Below are 18,366 nucleotides of genomic sequence, written 5' to 3'. Positions count from 1 at the left end.
ATAGCCTTGGGTAGAGTTTCTATGTATCAGTCATGTTTTGAATTAAAATAATATAAAATCTTGATTCAAATTGGCTTTAATTATAAAAAGCATTGTCATATAACAAGATTTAAAAGTAAGATAAACTTATGCATTCTACTTTCAATTCTCTGTAATTTTTGAGTTCGAACTTAGATGGTGTTTTCATTTCCAGTAACATAGTAAAATGGCTATAGAAGTTCTTGTCATCAGTCCAGGTATGGCAATATTCACGTGAAAATGATTACCTTTTCATGTGTTGTTTTATTAGGAGTAAGGAAAATATTTTCAGAAGCCCCTCAGAGGACTTCACTCATATGTCATTGGGCACTTGTATATTCTTAATCCAATCACTAGCAAGAGAGATGCAATTACCATGAGTGAATTGATCTAAATTTTATCCACCATTTGGAAGTAGACATTAGGCAGCTTCCCCTGAAATACATGATTTTATGCTGTAAAGTGGACAATTTTTTAAAAATCAATGTTCTTTTAGAAAGGAGAAGAAGGGTATGGAATATTGAGCAGAAAACATACAAGTTCTGTTGTATAATCTCAAACAAATGTTAAGAATCTCAAAGAAGAATCCTTTGAAATAATAGGCTGAGTTGAAATAGAGGAAAACATTGAAGAGAAACGTCAGGCTGAAGATATGAAGGTCTGGGATTAGTTGTCAGCTTTCACATTAAAAACCTATGTCCATAGTATAATCATTAAAAATATCTGAACCTTATTTCCCTTACCTACATAGGGATGGTATTACTTACCTATCGTCATTCCAGTAGACATTATGATCATAAAATGGAATAACTATGAGAGCTCTTTGACTTAGAAATACTATCTTATTTTGAAAGATACTTAGCTACCTTTGAGAAAGGAAATTCAAGTGTTTCACATGGTAATCAGTACACTTAGACATAATCTGTTTAAAGGACAAAGAGTTCAATTTATGTCATAAGGTTTTTTTCCTTTATAATTTTGGTAGTTCTGTATTGTATTAAAGGATGGAATGAGTCAAACAACCTTAAACCCATTTTCTTTTAATTAGCATGGATTCTTGATGGTAACCTCTATTTTTGATGAGTTTGCAAACAAGAGAAGGGTCTGAAATCCAGCAACTCAGAGTAGATATAATGCTTACAGTAACATAAATGACAAAGTGTCAGTGATGACTGAGATGACAAATGACAACATGCATATTAATAAGCACTAGACGACATTCAATCACTGTCCAATATCCATAGTCATGTTGAAGGACAATGCAATCTTCAAATGCAGCACCTCACAGAGGAGGTGTGACTGTCACCAAACAACTTCTATAACTTAGAAAGTCAGCAGAAAAGTGGCAAGGTTATGCCTACTTTGGTGGAAGGGTGAATGACACCTACATATTTCTTATATCCATACTAAAGGGCAAAAACAATAGTCCCTCAAATTATTGTTTAGAAGTCATGTCTACACATGCACCAGTTCAAGCTTTTCGACTGAATTTAGTAATGAATAAAATCAAAATCTCTCTGTCTGTCTCTGTCTCTGTCTCTCTGTCTTCCTACCTGTATAGTTATTTGACTGAATTGCTTATTTGATCAATTCTGTTAGAGTAGTCAATCTAGTTGGAATTTATGTGGTCCTGTGTTATGCATCTAATTATATGATGCATGTGCTATGTGTATGTGCTTATTCATGTATATAATATACACATAAGTAATTTTTTAGATCTCTAATATCCAGATTTCTATAAGAGCCATGTACATTATATTTTTATTTGCAGGATTTTTTCCCTTTTCACATGTAGAGGGATTTCTTAAAGAAATTTTTATCGACATATAATAAATTTAAATAATGTAGAGACTTGACAAAACCATTCAACAACCTGACGAGGAAGTCCTGAGGTGGACAGTCCAGTCCAAAAGCTTATTGTTCAACTGAGTGACAGGCAGAGATTCCTTCTGGCAGTGCAAAAATGGCTGACATCGTTGCTGTTGTCACAGCCCTAATGTTATTCAACAGATATTTTGGACTGAATATAAAAATTTGTGTGCCTGGGCTTGAATATAAATGTGTATGGAAGACTCATACCTTCAGCTCTTACGATTATTTATTTTTTACTGAAATCAACAGATATTTTTCTTTTTATCTATAGAGATAACAATAAGCTATGTTTCAGAGATAGGTGGGTGTTCCAAATGTCTTTTATTGAAATAACATTAAGAATGATTATATTAAATAAAACTTAAACTTCACCTAAGACATAAGAAATTACCTGTTTAAAAATACTAGAAATAATTGGCTTTTCCATATAATTGTTTATCTTTAGCATAGTGTATTCATCATCTAGGGCTACAGAACAAAATACCCCAGACTAGGAGGCTTACACAACAGAAATTTATTTTCTTATAGTTCTGGAGGCTGGAAGTCCCAGATCAACATGTCAACAAGTTTGGTTTCTCCAGAGGCCTCTTTCCTTGACATGAAATTGGCTGCCTTCTCTCTGTGTCCTCTACATGGCCTTTCTCCATGGGCATGTACTCCTGCTGTCTCTTCCTCTTCTTATAAGGACAGTAGTCCTATTGGATTAGGGCCTCACTCTTTGACCTCATTTAACCTTAATTACCTGTTAAAAGTGCTGTTGCCAAATACAGTCAAATTGGGGGTTAGAGCTTCGACCTATGGTTATCAGGGGAGACAATTCCATCCATAACATATGGTTAGAAGAAAATTCCATCTGTTTTAAGGAAACACTTGGTACATCATTTTCAACTAAGTTCAGTTTAATTTGGTGACTATTCAAAATATATTCTGTGATAAAGCATGTAAATCACTTAGCACATTTACTGGCACGTAGTACATACACAGGAAATATTTGTTATCATTAGCTTCTTAGCACAGAAAATTTAAGAGAGAAAGGAGTGATATAGAGAGGAGAGAGATTTAGAGAGAGAGAAAAAAGTTTAGGCCTTAGAAAAACTTTTAAAATACTGGGGGAAAAAGACAACCATGTGTAATGAAACAAAGCTTACTATATGATCTAGTATTAAAAGGGAGATGATAGTAATCAGTGAGAATAAGAAAGAGAAAATGGGCAGAGACTTGTGGACAAGATCTTGTGGGGAGGATTCATGAAAGAACTGAATTTGTAGTGGGCCTTGAATGAGAAATAGGATGGAAATTCTAGGCAAAGAAATCAGCATGAGCAAAGGCACAGGGATAGGAATGACCATAAGGTATTATAGCAGGTTAACTCTTTTTTTTTTTTTTTTTGCGGTACGCGGTCCTCTCACTATTGTGGCCTCTCCCACTGCGGAGCACAGGCTCCGGACGCGCAGGCTCAGCGGCCATGGCTCATGGGCCCAGCCGCTCCGCGGCATGTGGGATCTTCCCGGACCGGGGCACGAACCCATGTCCCCTGCATCAGCAGGCGGACTCTCAACCACTGCACCACCAGGGAAGCCCCGCAGGTTAACTCTTAAACCCTCTCCACTCCCCAAGAGCCAAGAACAGGCTGACACACTCAACACAACCTGCAGCCTGTGGATAATGTTTTATGGTCATAGCTAACCTAGGATAAATTATTATTTGGGATATCAAAGAACATGTCTTCCATAGTGTTAAACCAGCATATATTTCTGATTCATGTTTACCCATATGCACTTGTACATTTGCTAGCAATATATCCATAGAAAATTCAGTCACATATAGACAAATGCAAGAGACAAAAGCAGTATATCTAAATGAAGTAACAGATCCTTTAAGAGGCTGCTAATAATCAGATATCTGAAATGTGGAGGAGGGCCATTTTTTGTGAGGGATGTTTTACAAATAAGTCTAAGTTTTTACTCTCATTCAAGTACCAGGTTCAATTTTTGTCAAGTTTTGCTCATAATTTCTAAGAAATAAAACAAATACAGAACATTTATGTATACACACTTATGTACATATGGACGTATACATATATCTTTAATTTTGGCTTTTTTTTTTCTGTATACTTAACCTCTATTCTTTTAGAATTGTTTAACTTCATATTTTACCTTTCTAAGATTGTGCATAGTACAGCTGTGGACATAAGGTTCAGGACCAATTCAACCTTATTAAATGCAGTGCTGCAAAGACAACACCCCCTCAAATCCTGTTTATGGAATGTTCCAGTATGTACTAGATTCTAAACTCTATCCTTGAGTGTGGAGAGTGTGAGTCATTCTGCATCTCTTGATTTATGATTTGTGTAAAATGATTTATCACTGATTTATGTAGAATGACTTTATAGATAATATAATCTTTAATATGGAGAAAGTCACTGCCTTCAGTGTGATGTGTTGAATCAAATGAATGAAGTGTAGAGAGAACATAAGCCAGTCTCCTTTTTCAGAACTTACTTTTTTTTCTTTAAGCACAGATATGCAAAAATGGATCCTAATTTAGGCAACACTAACCCCCACTACTTGATGATTTAGGTCTCCTCTTGAAGGATAATAACAATAATAACAATAACAATAATTTAAAATACATTTAATGAGGCTTCCATTGACAGATCATTCTCCCCATTCCAGGTCCTACTTTCTTGTTATTGAGATATAATTCACATACCATAAAATTCACCTTTTTAAAGTGTACAATTCCATAGTTTTCAGTATATCCACAGATACATTCAACTACAGCCAATTTTAGAACAGTTTTATCAGCTCAAAAAGAAAACGCAGACCCTTTAGCTATCACCTACATATCTCTTCATTCCTCCAACTAGCCCTAAGGAACCACTTCCATGCTCTTTCTGTATAGATTACCCTGTTTTGCACTGTCATATAAATGGAATCATATACTATGTGGTCTTTTGTGCCTGGCTTCTTTCACTTAGCAAAATGTTTTCAAGGTTTACACATGTTGTAGCATCTAACAATACTTCATTCCTTCTTAAGACTGAATAATATTCCGTTTTAAGGATATATTAGTTTCTTATCCAGTCAACTGATAATGGACATTTGAGTTGCTTCCACCTTTTTCTAATATGAATAACGCTACTATAAATATTCATGTACAAGTTTCTGTGTGGACATATGTTTTGATTTCTCTTGGGTTTATATCTAGGAGTGGAATTACTGAGTAATATGGTAACTCTGTGTTTAATTGTTTGAGGAACTGCCAGACTGCTTTCCAAAGTGACTCCAACATTTTACATTTCTAAAAGCAGTGTATGAAGATTGAGGTTTTCCCACATTCTCGACAGCACTTGTTCTTATCACACCTTTTTAAAAAATGGTTAAGATTTTATTTTCTAGAGCAGTTTTAGGTTCACAGCAAAATTTCAGGGAAGGTACAGAGATTTCCCATAAACCCCTTGCCCTCATGTATGCATAGCCTTCCCCCATTATCACCGTACCCAACCAGAGTGGTACTTTTGACATACCTACATTGACACATGAAAATCACCCGAAGTCCATAGTTTACCTTAGGGTTCATTCTTGGTGTTATACATTATATGAATTTGGACAAATGTGTAATGACATGTGTCAGTTATTATGGTATCATACAGAGTATTTTCACTGCCTTAAAAATGTTCTGTGATCTGCCTATTTATCCCTCCCCTTAATCCACCCCCAATCTACTGATCTTTTTACTGTCTCTATAGTTTTATCTTTTTCAGTCTGTCATATAGTTGGAATCAAACAGTATGTAGGTTTTCAGATTGGCTTTTTTTCCCTATGCATTAAGATTACTTCATGTCTTTTTATGGCTTGATAGCTCATTTGTTTTTAGCACTGGGCAATATTTGATTGTCTGGATGTACCACAGTTTATTTACCTACTGAAGGACATCTTGATTGCTTTCAAGTTTTGACAATTATGAATAAAGCTGCTATTCCTACCCATGTACACGTTTTTGTGTGGACATAAATTTTCAACTCCTTTGGATAAATACTAAGGAGTGTGATTGCTGCATCATATGACAAGAGTATTTTAACTTTGTAAGAAACTGTCAAACCATCTTCCAAAGTGGCTGTACCATTTTGCATTCCCACCAGAAATGAATGAGAACTCCTTTTGCTCCACATCTCCAACATTTGGTGTTTTCAGTGTTCTAGATTTTGCCCATTCTAGTAGGTGGGAAATAATATCTCATTGTTTGGACTTGCATTTCAGTGATGTCATATGATATAGAGCATCTTGTCATATGTTTATTTGCCATCTGTGTATGTTCTTTGGTGAGGTATCTGTTAAGGTCTTTAGCCCAGTTTTTAATCAAGTTGTTTTTTATTGTTGAATTTTGTGAGTTCTTTGTTTATATTGGACAATAGTCCTCTATCAGATGTATCTTTTGAAAATGTTTGCTCCCAGTCTGTGGTTTCTCTTCTCATTCTCTGACATTGTTTTTTACAGAAGTGTTTATTTTTAATATAAAAGTTTAGCTTATCAGTTGTTTCTTTCATGGATTGTACCTTTGGTGTTGTAGCTAAAAAGTCATCACCATACCTATGGTCCTCTAGGTATTCTCCTAATGTTATCTTCTAGGAATTTTATGCTTTTTCAGTTTACATTTGGATCTGTAATCAATTTTGAGTTAATTTTGTGAAGGGGATAAGGTCTGTGTCAAGATCAATTTTTTTGTTTGTTTGTTTTTTGTTTTGCTGTGGGTGTCTCATTGTTCCAGCACCATTTGTTGAAAAGACTTTCTTTGCTCTGCTATACTGCCTTTGCTTCTTTGTGAAAGATCAGTTGACTATATTTATGAGCATCTACTTACGTGCTCTCTGTTCTGTTCCATTGATCTATTTGTCTTTTCTTTCACCAATAACACACAGTCTTGATTACTGTAACTAGATGGTAAATCTTGAAGTTGGGTAGGGTCAGTCCTCCAACTTTGCTCTTTTCCTTCAATATTATGTTGATTATTCTGAGTCTTTTGCCTCTCTATATACACTTTAGAATCAGCGAATAGATAACCACAACATAACTTGATGGGATTTTGACTGGCATTGCATTGAATCTGGGGATCAAGTTGGGAGGAACTGATGTCTTGACAATATTGTGTCTTTGTATCCGTGAACATGGAATGTCTCTCCATGTATTTTGTTGTCTAATTTCTTTTATCAGAGTTTTGTAGTTTTCCTCATATATTTTGTATATATCTTGTTAGATTTTTACCTAAATATTTCATTTAGGGGATGCTAATGTAAATGGTTTTGTATTTTTAATTTCAAAATCCACTTGTTCATTGCTGGTCTATAGAAAGGTGACTGACCTTTGTGTATTAACATTGTATCCTAAAACCTTGCTATAATTTATTAGTTGCAGGAGAGTTTTTTTGTGTGTGGATTCTTTCAGATTTTCTACATAGACAATCACAACATCTGCAAACAAAAACAGTTTTATTTCTTCCTTCCCAAACTGTATACCTTTTATGTTCTTTAATTGTCTTATTGCATTAGCTAGAACTTCTAGTACAATTTTGAAGAGGAGTAGTGAGAGAATATTTTTGTCTTATACTTGATATGTGTGGGGAAGCTTTGAGTTTCTCACCATTAAGTATAATGTTAGCTGTAGGGTTTTTTAGACATTCTTTATCATGTTGAAGAAGTTCGCCTCTATTCCCAGTTTACTGACAATTTTTATTATGAGCAGGTGTTGGGTTTTGTCAAATGCTTTTTCTGCATCTATTGATATGATCACGTGATTTTTCCTGTTTAGTCTTTGATGTGATAGATTACATTAATTGATTTTTGAATATTGATCCAGCCTTTCATATCTGGGCTATAAATCCCACTTGGTTTAGGGTTGCGGTGTATAATTATATGTATTTGGATTATTGTATTTTTTTATTCTAGCCAGCCCAGTGGGTGTGAGGGGTTTCACTGTGATTTTGATTTTCATTTCCTTGATGAATATTGGTGTCAAACAAATGCGCCTGTTGGCTATTTGTATATTTTCTTTGGAGTAATGTCTTCAAGTTCTTCACCCACGTTTTTAAAATTGGGTTATTTGTCTTTATACTGTTGAATTGTAAGAGTTCTTTATGCATTGTGGATAGAAGCCATTTATCCAATATATGATTTGCAAATATTTTCTCCCATTCTGTGGGTTTTCTTTTTACTTTATGGATGGTGTTGTCCTAGTTTTCTTTTTATGGAAAAATAGCATCAATATTATGTTTCTCCTCAGTAATGATATCATTAATTCTTTGTAAACTGCAAAGTATATCTTAATTAAATCCTGGGGCCCCCTTTCTTCACAACAAGCAATAATGATAATGATGATGATGATGTTGATAGCTGTTAATATTTATTGAGTGCTACCCATTTACCAGGTATTGTGATAACTACTTTAATGCATTTGCTCATTTAATCACTAATATATAATCCCATTAAGTAGGAATTACTGTTATCTCCATTTATAGATGATGGAACTGAGGCACAGAAAAAGCCACATAGCCAGTAATTGACAGATAAGAAAAATAAATCCTAGGCTGATAGCTCATCCAGTTATACTGTCCCACGATCTGTGTTCTGAGATTTTTCTCACTTTGATTCCTCACAAAATTGTGGTTGTTCGTACCCCAGTGTGAAGGTTTTCTGATAAAGTAGTATGTGCTAGAGTTGTTAATGGTTATTAATCAGTTAATAAATAGATACACTCATGAACTTTTTTTAGAACTCTCACTTATTCATATTTAGGCCTTATAACAGTAATATCTTAAATTATTGACATAAGAACAACAGAAATTTTAGCCATGGTCAACATGGAGAGGAGGATTATTTTGGGCAATGGGACCCTTCAGAGACCGTCACATCTTATGAAAATTGCAACCATTAACTTCCTTTTCATACCTTGTTGAGTCTACTTTACCACCGAATCATTGCTCCACAGACTGGCATCCTTAAAATAATATTGATGGAATATTGATGAACAGATACTAAAGTGCTCAAGTAAACATACACATTTAATTTAGAGTTGGTGTGATATTCCTTGGTCATTCTTGTGAGCACTAAAATATTGAACGGTTGTTTGTGTTTTTTTGTAGTATACAGACATATTTGCAAGAATATTTTTTTTAACTCATAAGTGATTATATTCAGCTCATTGATGCATGGTTATCTTTAACATCCCCCACAAAGTGGTTTGACTTTTCTAAAGCCATCATGGAGTTTGAATATACTTTTTTTTTATTAATTATTCCTTTCTAGTTGAAATTGCATCATTTCCAGGAATTTTTAAAAAATAATTAAGTGCAGCTCAACTCACCATCCCTTTATTTTTCTCCTACATCTGAGTTACAAACCTGGCTCAATTCAACACCTCACTAAGATTTTTCTGCTGTAAAATATAATAGACCTGTGAGGACAGAGGAACACCTTACCTGAGCCCTCAGGGCTTCTTGTAAAAACTTACATTATATACCCCGGCTCAAATAACCTCCCACATAGCAAAGCACCAATTCCAAAACACTGTTTACAAAGCTCCTATCTTTCTTCTCACTCTCATGAAATAACTTCACTCTTCTTCACAAGCCAGAGGCTAACTACTGTATTATCTTTCCTTCACCCTCCCTACATCCCAGCTGCTTTCCTCCTCTCTCCTTTCTTGCCCTCACCTGCTTCCCTTACTTTTAAAAAGGAGGGAGTCATCATACATATCAAGGCACATTCCACTGCTTGATCCAATTAATTTATTCTCTTCTAATACATGGCCCTGTCAATTTCTGGTCTCTTTCTCTCTCACCCTCATCTTTTCTCTGTAATCATAAAAATAAGTTCAATGTTTCATCTTTAAACAAAACAAGGGGAATGAACCACCCGTGACCATGTGATCCCTTCTAGCCTCTGTTCATTCAATTCCCTTTCTATCTAAAACAGTGGTTCTTAAACTTAACTATGCATCAGAATCACCTGGAAAGCTTCTTAAAAGCCAGAGCACTGGTCTCTAACTCCAGATTTTGTTATTCTAGAGGTCTATGGGTAGAACTCAAATATTTTCATTTCTAACAAGTTCCTAGATGACTTTGATACTGCTGATCTGAGGTCCACACTTTAAGAACCACTGGTTTAAGGCAAGATCTTTTATTTTATTTTATCTTATTTATTTTATTTTTTTATTTTATGTAAACCTTTTGCAACAGGTTTTCAGTCTTCACCATTCTACTGTAAGTACCCTTGCTAATGTTGCACATGACCACCTTTTTTCCAGATACTTGTTTTCAAAACTTGATTTCACTGGATCACTCTTCAGTGTTTGACATGGATAGCTGTACCTTTTTTTTTTTTTTTTTTTTATAAAACTCTTTTCTCTTTTGGACACAGGAAAGCCCATATATTCTTCTCAAGAGAAGAATAGAGTTACTTAAATGTCTGGTCATAAAATATCACACAGAAGATATACAAAATTCATTCTGAAATATTTCATTTTAAGTGCCAAGTACTAATCAATAGTGTACTAAGTTTTGCGGGTACATTATGAACTAATTAAACATGGTCCTTTACATCATCTAATAGAAAAGGTAAGTCAAGTTCATGGTTTAGATTGTAAATTTTAAGGCTAACAACACAGTTTTGAGGAAGGAGTCTGGGAATATCAAAGTTGAGGCCTGCTGCATGAGTAGGAGTTTAGTACAAAAACAAGTGGGCAAAGAATGATTTGGTATAAGGTAATACTCTTGTGGGCTGAATGTGTCTGCTTAAAATTCACATGTTGAAGCCTTCATCCCCAATGTGATGATATTTAAAGATGGGACCTTTGAGAAGTAATTAGGTTTAGATTACGTCATAATTTTAGGACCCTCTTTATGGGATTGGTGCCCTTATAAGAAGAGGAAGACAGAGATAACTCTCTCTCACCATTCACATGCACCAAGAAAAGACCATGTGGGCACACAGCAAGAAGGCAGCTGTCTACAGGTCAGGAAGCAGGCCCTTACCGGAAACTGAATCTGCCAGCACCTTGATCTTGGATTTCACAGCCTCCAGAACTGTGAGAGATAAATGTCTGTTGTTTAGGCCACCCAGGCTATAGTATTTTGTTATAGCAGCCAGAGCTCCCTAAGACAAACACCATTAGCTAAGAATCAGAGGCAAGAAAGAACAGGCTTGCTTCAGAAAATTAAAGACATTTTGTTTGGCTGGAGAAAAAGAAAAAATATATATATATAAATTATATTATATATAATTGTTCATGGGTATGTTCTTGCTGGGGGAACAGAGTGATGAGTGATGAGGCAAATAAGTATATCTGGCACTACTGAATAAATATGGGGACCTGAAAGAACTATTCTCTCTCTTCAAAATGGATTTGAAAACAAACAAACAAACAAACATCTATCCACTGGCTGGGGGAAGCAGTAATCTTTTTCATCTCTACTAGAGATGAACACACAATAAAGTTCTCAAACCAGTCAAATAGTTGCTTTATAAAACCACCAAGAGGCTTGGCACCCCAACTTTTTGAGGTAATAGAACTATTTGAACAAACTTGATGTATAAGAATAGTAAGATACGACAGAAAAGTTCACACCATATGAGAGAAGAGATTTACATGAAAAAAGAATATGCACTAGAAAGACAGAGTTTCAAAAAATATACTCAATGAAACTAAAAAGCCCAATGATTGGATAAAAAGATTGAACACAGCTGCAGAGAGAATTCGTGAACTGCATGATAGATCTGAAGTTTTAATAATGTAACACAGAGAGATAAAGTGATAGAAAATATGAAAAAGAGGTAAAGAGACATTGACTGTGGATTGAGAGGACCTAGAAAGCTAGACAGAAGAAAAACAACTCAATATTCAAATGTAAGATGGTTGATTATTTCCATAATTAATGAAATATATGAATCCCCAGGTTAAAGAAAAAAATGACTCAGATTGGATAATTAAAAATAAATCTATATATAAATACAATATGCTGAAATTGCAGAAATCCAAGGGCAAGGAGAATATATAAAACTCATCTAAAGAGAAGACAGAAAGTAAAGTTTTACAGTAATTTTAACCCTAGGAGACTTCTGGAAACAAACAAGCAAACAAAAATACCAAAGAAAATGGAATCATATTTTTAAAGTACAGAAGAAAATGACTCAACTTAGAATTTTATCTCTGGGTAGATTGTCCTTAAATAGTGAAAGTAAAATAAATACATCTCCAAAACAAAAGTGAAGAAATTTACCACTCATAGACTCTTGCTGAAATAACTTGTCCTGGAATATGTATTTTAGGAAGAAGAAAGTTTAATCCAGAAGGAAGCAATAGTAAGAATTAATGGTGAGTAAAGAAACTGGCAAATACATAAATGTAAATAAGGATCAACTCTAGTAATAATAACAATAAAGATTATATAGGGAACTTTTTGGAAAGGTGGAACTAAACATTAGGAAACAAAGTGATAAATGTATTCTAAGATCCTTCTGTTAATCAAGGGTTTATGGGAACTAAATGATTAATTTTAAAATTTGGCAAGTCAGTAATATATTTTAAATGTTTAATGTAGCCACCAAAATAATGGAAAGAGAATGTATAACTTTCCAACTTAACTAAAGGGAGAAAAAATAACAAATAAATATAAAGAAAATGAATAATAAATAAAAATAACTGAAATGTTAGATATAAATCCACACTATATCAGAAATTACAATAAAAATAACTAGATTTAAGAGTCATCTAAAAGAGGTTCTCAGATGTGGATTAAATTTTAATTGCATTGTAGGGGAAAATATACTTAAAATAATGACACATAAAGGCAAATGTGAAGGATTGAGAGTTGGAAAAAATTGATCCAGGCATGTACTACCATAACAAAGCTGATGTAACTCTATTAAAAACAAATGATAAATAGACACACAGATATGTAATAATGATAAAGGAAGCAGTTCACTTCATTTATCAAAGTTATACCATCATGTACTTTTAAGTACCTAATAATATAATTTTTAAAATGTGTAAATTAAAGATTGACAGAATAAAAAGATTGAGGAGAATAAAACACAATACACAATAATATAAAAACTTACGTTAAAACAACACATGGTTCACAGAAGAAAGTATAATGGAAAGTAAAACATATTAAGGGCTGTGTTAATAAACACACCACATATTAAAACTTGGATGAAGACATTAAGTAATGTATGTTAGAAGATATTATAAAATAATAACTGAAAAAGACATCCAAATCATAAAGGAGAAAATAAAACTGTCCTATTTGTAGATGACATGATGTTATATATATATATATATAAATATATATATATATATATATATATATATAGACAACCCTAAAGACTCCCTAAAGCCCTAGACAACCCTAAAGACTCCACCAAAAATCTTTCAGAACTATTAAATAAATTGAATAAAGTTGCAGGATACAAATAAATATATAAGAATCTGTTGTGATTCTATACACTAGCAATGAACTAGGAGGGAAAGAAATTAAGAAAACAATCCCATTTCAAATTCATCAGAAAAAATAAAATACCTAGGAATAAATTTAACCAAGGAGGTAAAATACCTGTACATGGAAAAATATAAGACACTGATGAAAGAAATTGTAGAAGACATAAATAAATGGAAAGATATTTCATGTTCATAGATTGGAAGAATTAATATTGTCAAAGTATCCAGACTACTCAAAGCAGATTCAATGCAATCACTATCAAAATTCCAATGGCATTTTTCACAGAAATAGTAAAAACAATCCTAAAATTTGTATGGAACCATAAAAGACCCCAAAGAGGCAAAACAATCTTGAGGAAGAAAAACAAAGCTGGAGGTATTATGCTCCCTGAATTCAAACCATATTACAAAGATATAGTAATCAAAACAATATGGTATTGGCATAAAACAGTCACATAGATCAATGGAGCCACATATAGAGCCCTGAAATAAACCCATGCATATATAACCAATTAGTTTATGACAAAGGAGCCAAGAATATACAATGGAGAAAAGACAGTCTCTTCAGTAAATGGTGCTGGGAAAACTGGACAGCCACAATAAAAGAATGAAACTCAACCACTATCTTACACTGTACACAAAAATTAACTCAAGATTGATCAAAAATTTGAATGTAACACCTTAAACCATAAAACTTGTAGAAGAGAACACAGGCAGTCAGCTCCTTGACATCAGTCTTGGGGATGATTTTTTGGATTTGACACCAAAAGCAAAAACAGCAGAAGTAAAAATAAAACAAGTGGGACTATATCAAACTGAAAAGCTTCTGCAAAGCAAAGAAAACCATCAACAAAATGAAAAGGCAACCTACAGAATGGCAGAAAATATTTGTAAATCTTATATCTAATAAGGGATTAATATAGCAAATATACAAAGAACTCATACAATTCAATAGCAAAAAAACAAACAATCCAAACAAAAAATGAGCAGAGGATCAGAACAGACATTTCTCCAAAGAAGAAATACAAATGGACAACAAGTGCATGAAAAGGTGCTCAAGGTCACAAATTATCAGGGAAATGCAAATCAAACCCACAGTGAGATACCACCTCACACCTGTTAGAATGGCTATCACCAAAAAGACAAGAAATAGCAAGTGTTGGTGAGGATGCGGAGAAAAGGGAACCCTTGTACACTGTTCGTGGGACTGTAAATTGGTGCAACCGCTATGGAAGACAGTATAGCAGTCTGTCAAAAAATTAAAAATAGAACTACTGTATGATCCAGCAATTCCACTTCTGGGTATTTATTTGAAGAAAGCTAAAACACTAACCTGAAAAGACATATGCAGCCCCATGTTCACTGCAGCATTGTTTACAACAGCCAAGAAATGGAGGCAACCTAAGTGTCCATCTATGGATGAATGGATAAAGAAAATGTGGCATGTATACACAATGGAACATTATTTGGCCATAAAACAGAATGAAATCTTGTCATTTGTGACAACATGGATGGATCTTGAGGGCATTATGCTAAGTGAAATAAGTCAGATAGAGAAAGACCAATACTATATGAACTCATAGATAGAGAATAGATCGGTAGTTGTTAGAGGTGGGGAGTGGGGTGTAGGTGAAATGTGTGAAGGGGGTTAAAAAGTAAAAACTTCCAGCTATAAAATAAATGTCATGTGGGTATAATGTACAGCATGATGATTACAGTTAATAAGACTGTATTGCGTATTTAAAAATTGCTGAGTAAATTTTTTAAATTATTTATTTAGGGGTGCTTTGGGTCTTTGTTGCTGCGTGCGGGCTTTCTCTAGTTGCGGCGAGCAGGAGCTTCTCTTCATTGCGGTGCATGGGCTTCTCATTGCAGTGGCTTCCCCTGTTGCAGAGCACAGGCTCTAGGCATGCGGGCCTCAGCAGTTGTGGTGCACGGGCTCAGTAGTTTTGATGCATGGGCTTAGTTGCTCCGTGGCATGTGGGATCCTCCTGGACCAGGGCTCGAACCTGTGTCCTCTGCATTAGCAGGCAGATTCCCAATCACTGCGCCACCAGGGAAGTCTCTGCTAAGAGTAAATCTTTAAAGTTTTGATCACAAGAAAAAAATTGTAACTATGTATCGTGATAGGTGTTAACTAGGCTTAATTGTGGTGATCATTTCACAATGTGTATAAATATTGAATCATCATGTTGTACACCGGAAACTAATATAACGTTATATGTCAGTTATAGCTAAATTAAAAAAAATACTGAAAATTCAATTTAGCTTTATTTTTTTTAAAAAAAGAATAATGGGTTAAAATCAAATGAAGTGATATGGAGGATATTTTAAAAATGGGAGATAGAATAAATGTAATAGAACAAGAATAGTTGAATTATGCTGCTCTCTGCTCCATACAGACCTAGAGGTCAAGGCTTGCCAAGTGTATCACTGAATCTTATGAACTACCGTGAGTTTCACTTCATAATTTCCAAGGAGCAGAACCAAAATCTCAGGAATATTTCAAAGGAGAAAAATCAGAATCCTCAGCATATGGCAGAAAAGGGTGGCCATCAGAATCTGAATCCCTACAAATATATGTACCCTCTCCAATATCATAAGATCAAAAAGAGCATATAAAACCACACATAACCTACAATCTCTGGTTTAATAGAAGACAGAGAATACCATAAACTTTAAATTACATTTATAAAGAGAAATAAACACTCAATTCCAAGAGAGTTTCTGCTCTGACTACAAGACTGTGGATGTAGAGAGCAGGGAGAGAAGGCTTAGGAGACTCCGTGACAAAGAGGGGAGAGATTTGGAAGAATTAATGAAGCACAGAAAAAATCATCCTCAGAAAGAGAACATCCAATGTTCAGAGCCAAATTAGTACTAGACCAAAATGAAAGTTTGGCACTTGGTAATCTACACCACCTGATACAAGAAATGGCCTTGAAAGTATAATAAGAGACACTCAAAGTGGGAGTATTAGAGAAGATTTGTTCTGGAGAAGGAGATGGATAATGGGGTTGCACCTTTGAGAAAGATAACACTGAAAAGAAAGAAAAAGTTAGAGGGGAAAGAGTAGGATCCTGAAGAAATGGAAGGAAAAAAACAAAAGCTTTGACAGCTTTTGCCTTCACTCCCACCATTAATATCACCTATGAAAAAACCACATTTCACTAAAGCAACAGCAGGGAGTGTGGTTCAAGTATAAACCCTGTCCACGACATGAGTAGAAATAGGAAAAGACACACACACATACAGAGTGAGAGAGAGAGAGGGCAAGAGAACCTCTATACAAAGCAATTGGGCAAATAAGACAGGTAAATGAATAAAAATATTTCAGCTAATGAAAACTCACCATCCTCAAACCACCATAAAGTAAAAAAAGAAAATGTAACACATAATTCTAACTAAATTATATATTATACAATAAGGATTTTGACATCTATCACTTATCTATGTATCACCTATCATTCTTTCTCTAAACTTGGAAATTAAAAAACTAACACAGAAATCAATAAAACAAGGAATAAATGCAAATATGGTTGAGTTCATAAAAACGTATTAAACTAGTCCAAGAAATATGTTTTATAATGCTAAAAGCCACATTCACAGTGAAGACACAACAGAAATTATCTACGTATAATATCAAATTACACAGTAAATGCCCATTTAAACCAGAAATTACAGATAATGCATAGAGACATATGTAGAAGCATTAATAATGTGAAACTTTAATATACCACTTTCAGTATAAAATATAATAAGTAGGCATAAATAAGAATATAAGAAATAAAAGCAACATAATTAATATAGTAAATCTTATATATAACACCCTACAGTCTAAAAAGAGACAGTGTATGTTCTTCCAAAATGCTTATAGAATGTGTCATATTTTATTATATATGAAGAGTCATATCAGGAAAATATCAAGAAGTATCATAAAGAGAAATCTTATATTTTCTTGCAATCATGCATAAGATCTGGAAATTTAAAATAAAATATAAAAAATTGAAAATCTCTTTCACCTGAATATTTTTTAAAAAACTATTAGACAATTTTTGGAGCAAAGGATACTAAGAAAAATTGCAGGATTTCTGAGAAGTAATGATAATGATAGTACTACATATAACTATATATGAGATATATTTACATATTTGAAGCAGTCACCAGAAGAAAATTCACTTTACAAAAATACAGGGTACACAGATTTTCTTATTGATATAAGGGAACAATCAACAAATTCATAAAATGGGCAACTGATCTGGGCACCTTTAAAATAATGAATTTACTGGTAAAAATGGAGGTCTTTTAAATGAAAAGAAACCATATAAATAATCAAATGTAATGCATGAATCCTGGTTAGATCCTGATTGAACAAAACTAAAGATAGGTTCTATTTTTGTGACAACTGGGAGAAATGAATAGAGACTGGATATTAGATGATACAGTGAAAATATTTTGAATTTTCTTAGGTGTGATAATAATATTGTGACTATATAGAATAGTTTTATTCTTAGGAGGCCCATGCTGAAATAGTTATGTAGAGAGAAAGAGTGTTCACAAAATATGGCAATATGTTGATTGTTGTTGAATCAGAATGGAAGATATACGGTGGTGAATTTTTTCAACTTTGGTCTATATTTGAATTACATTTTAAAATATAATAGATATATAATAATTTATACATTATAAAATTTAAAATGTAAAAAGGAAATAAATATATGCACAGTATAATAGCATTTATGTAAATATTTTAAGTATACAAAATGATAGTATGCATTATTTCTCACATTGATCATGTGTGATTTTATAACATGCCAGTTACAGGTAGTGATTAATTCTGGAGAAGCGTATGGAAGTGATGGAGCAGTGGTGGTGAGGCTTATGTTTTATTTCTTTTTTTTTTTTTTTTTTTTTTTTCGGTACGCGGGCCTCTCGCTGTTGTGGCCTCTCCCGTTGCGGAGCACAGGCTCCGGACGCGCAGGCT

The sequence above is a fragment of the Delphinus delphis genome, chromosome X (genome assembly GCF_949987515.2).
Source record: "Delphinus delphis chromosome X, mDelDel1.2, whole genome shotgun sequence".
NCBI lineage: Eukaryota > Metazoa > Chordata > Mammalia > Artiodactyla > Delphinidae > Delphinus > Delphinus delphis.
Note: the sequence above shows the minus strand (reverse complement) of the source record.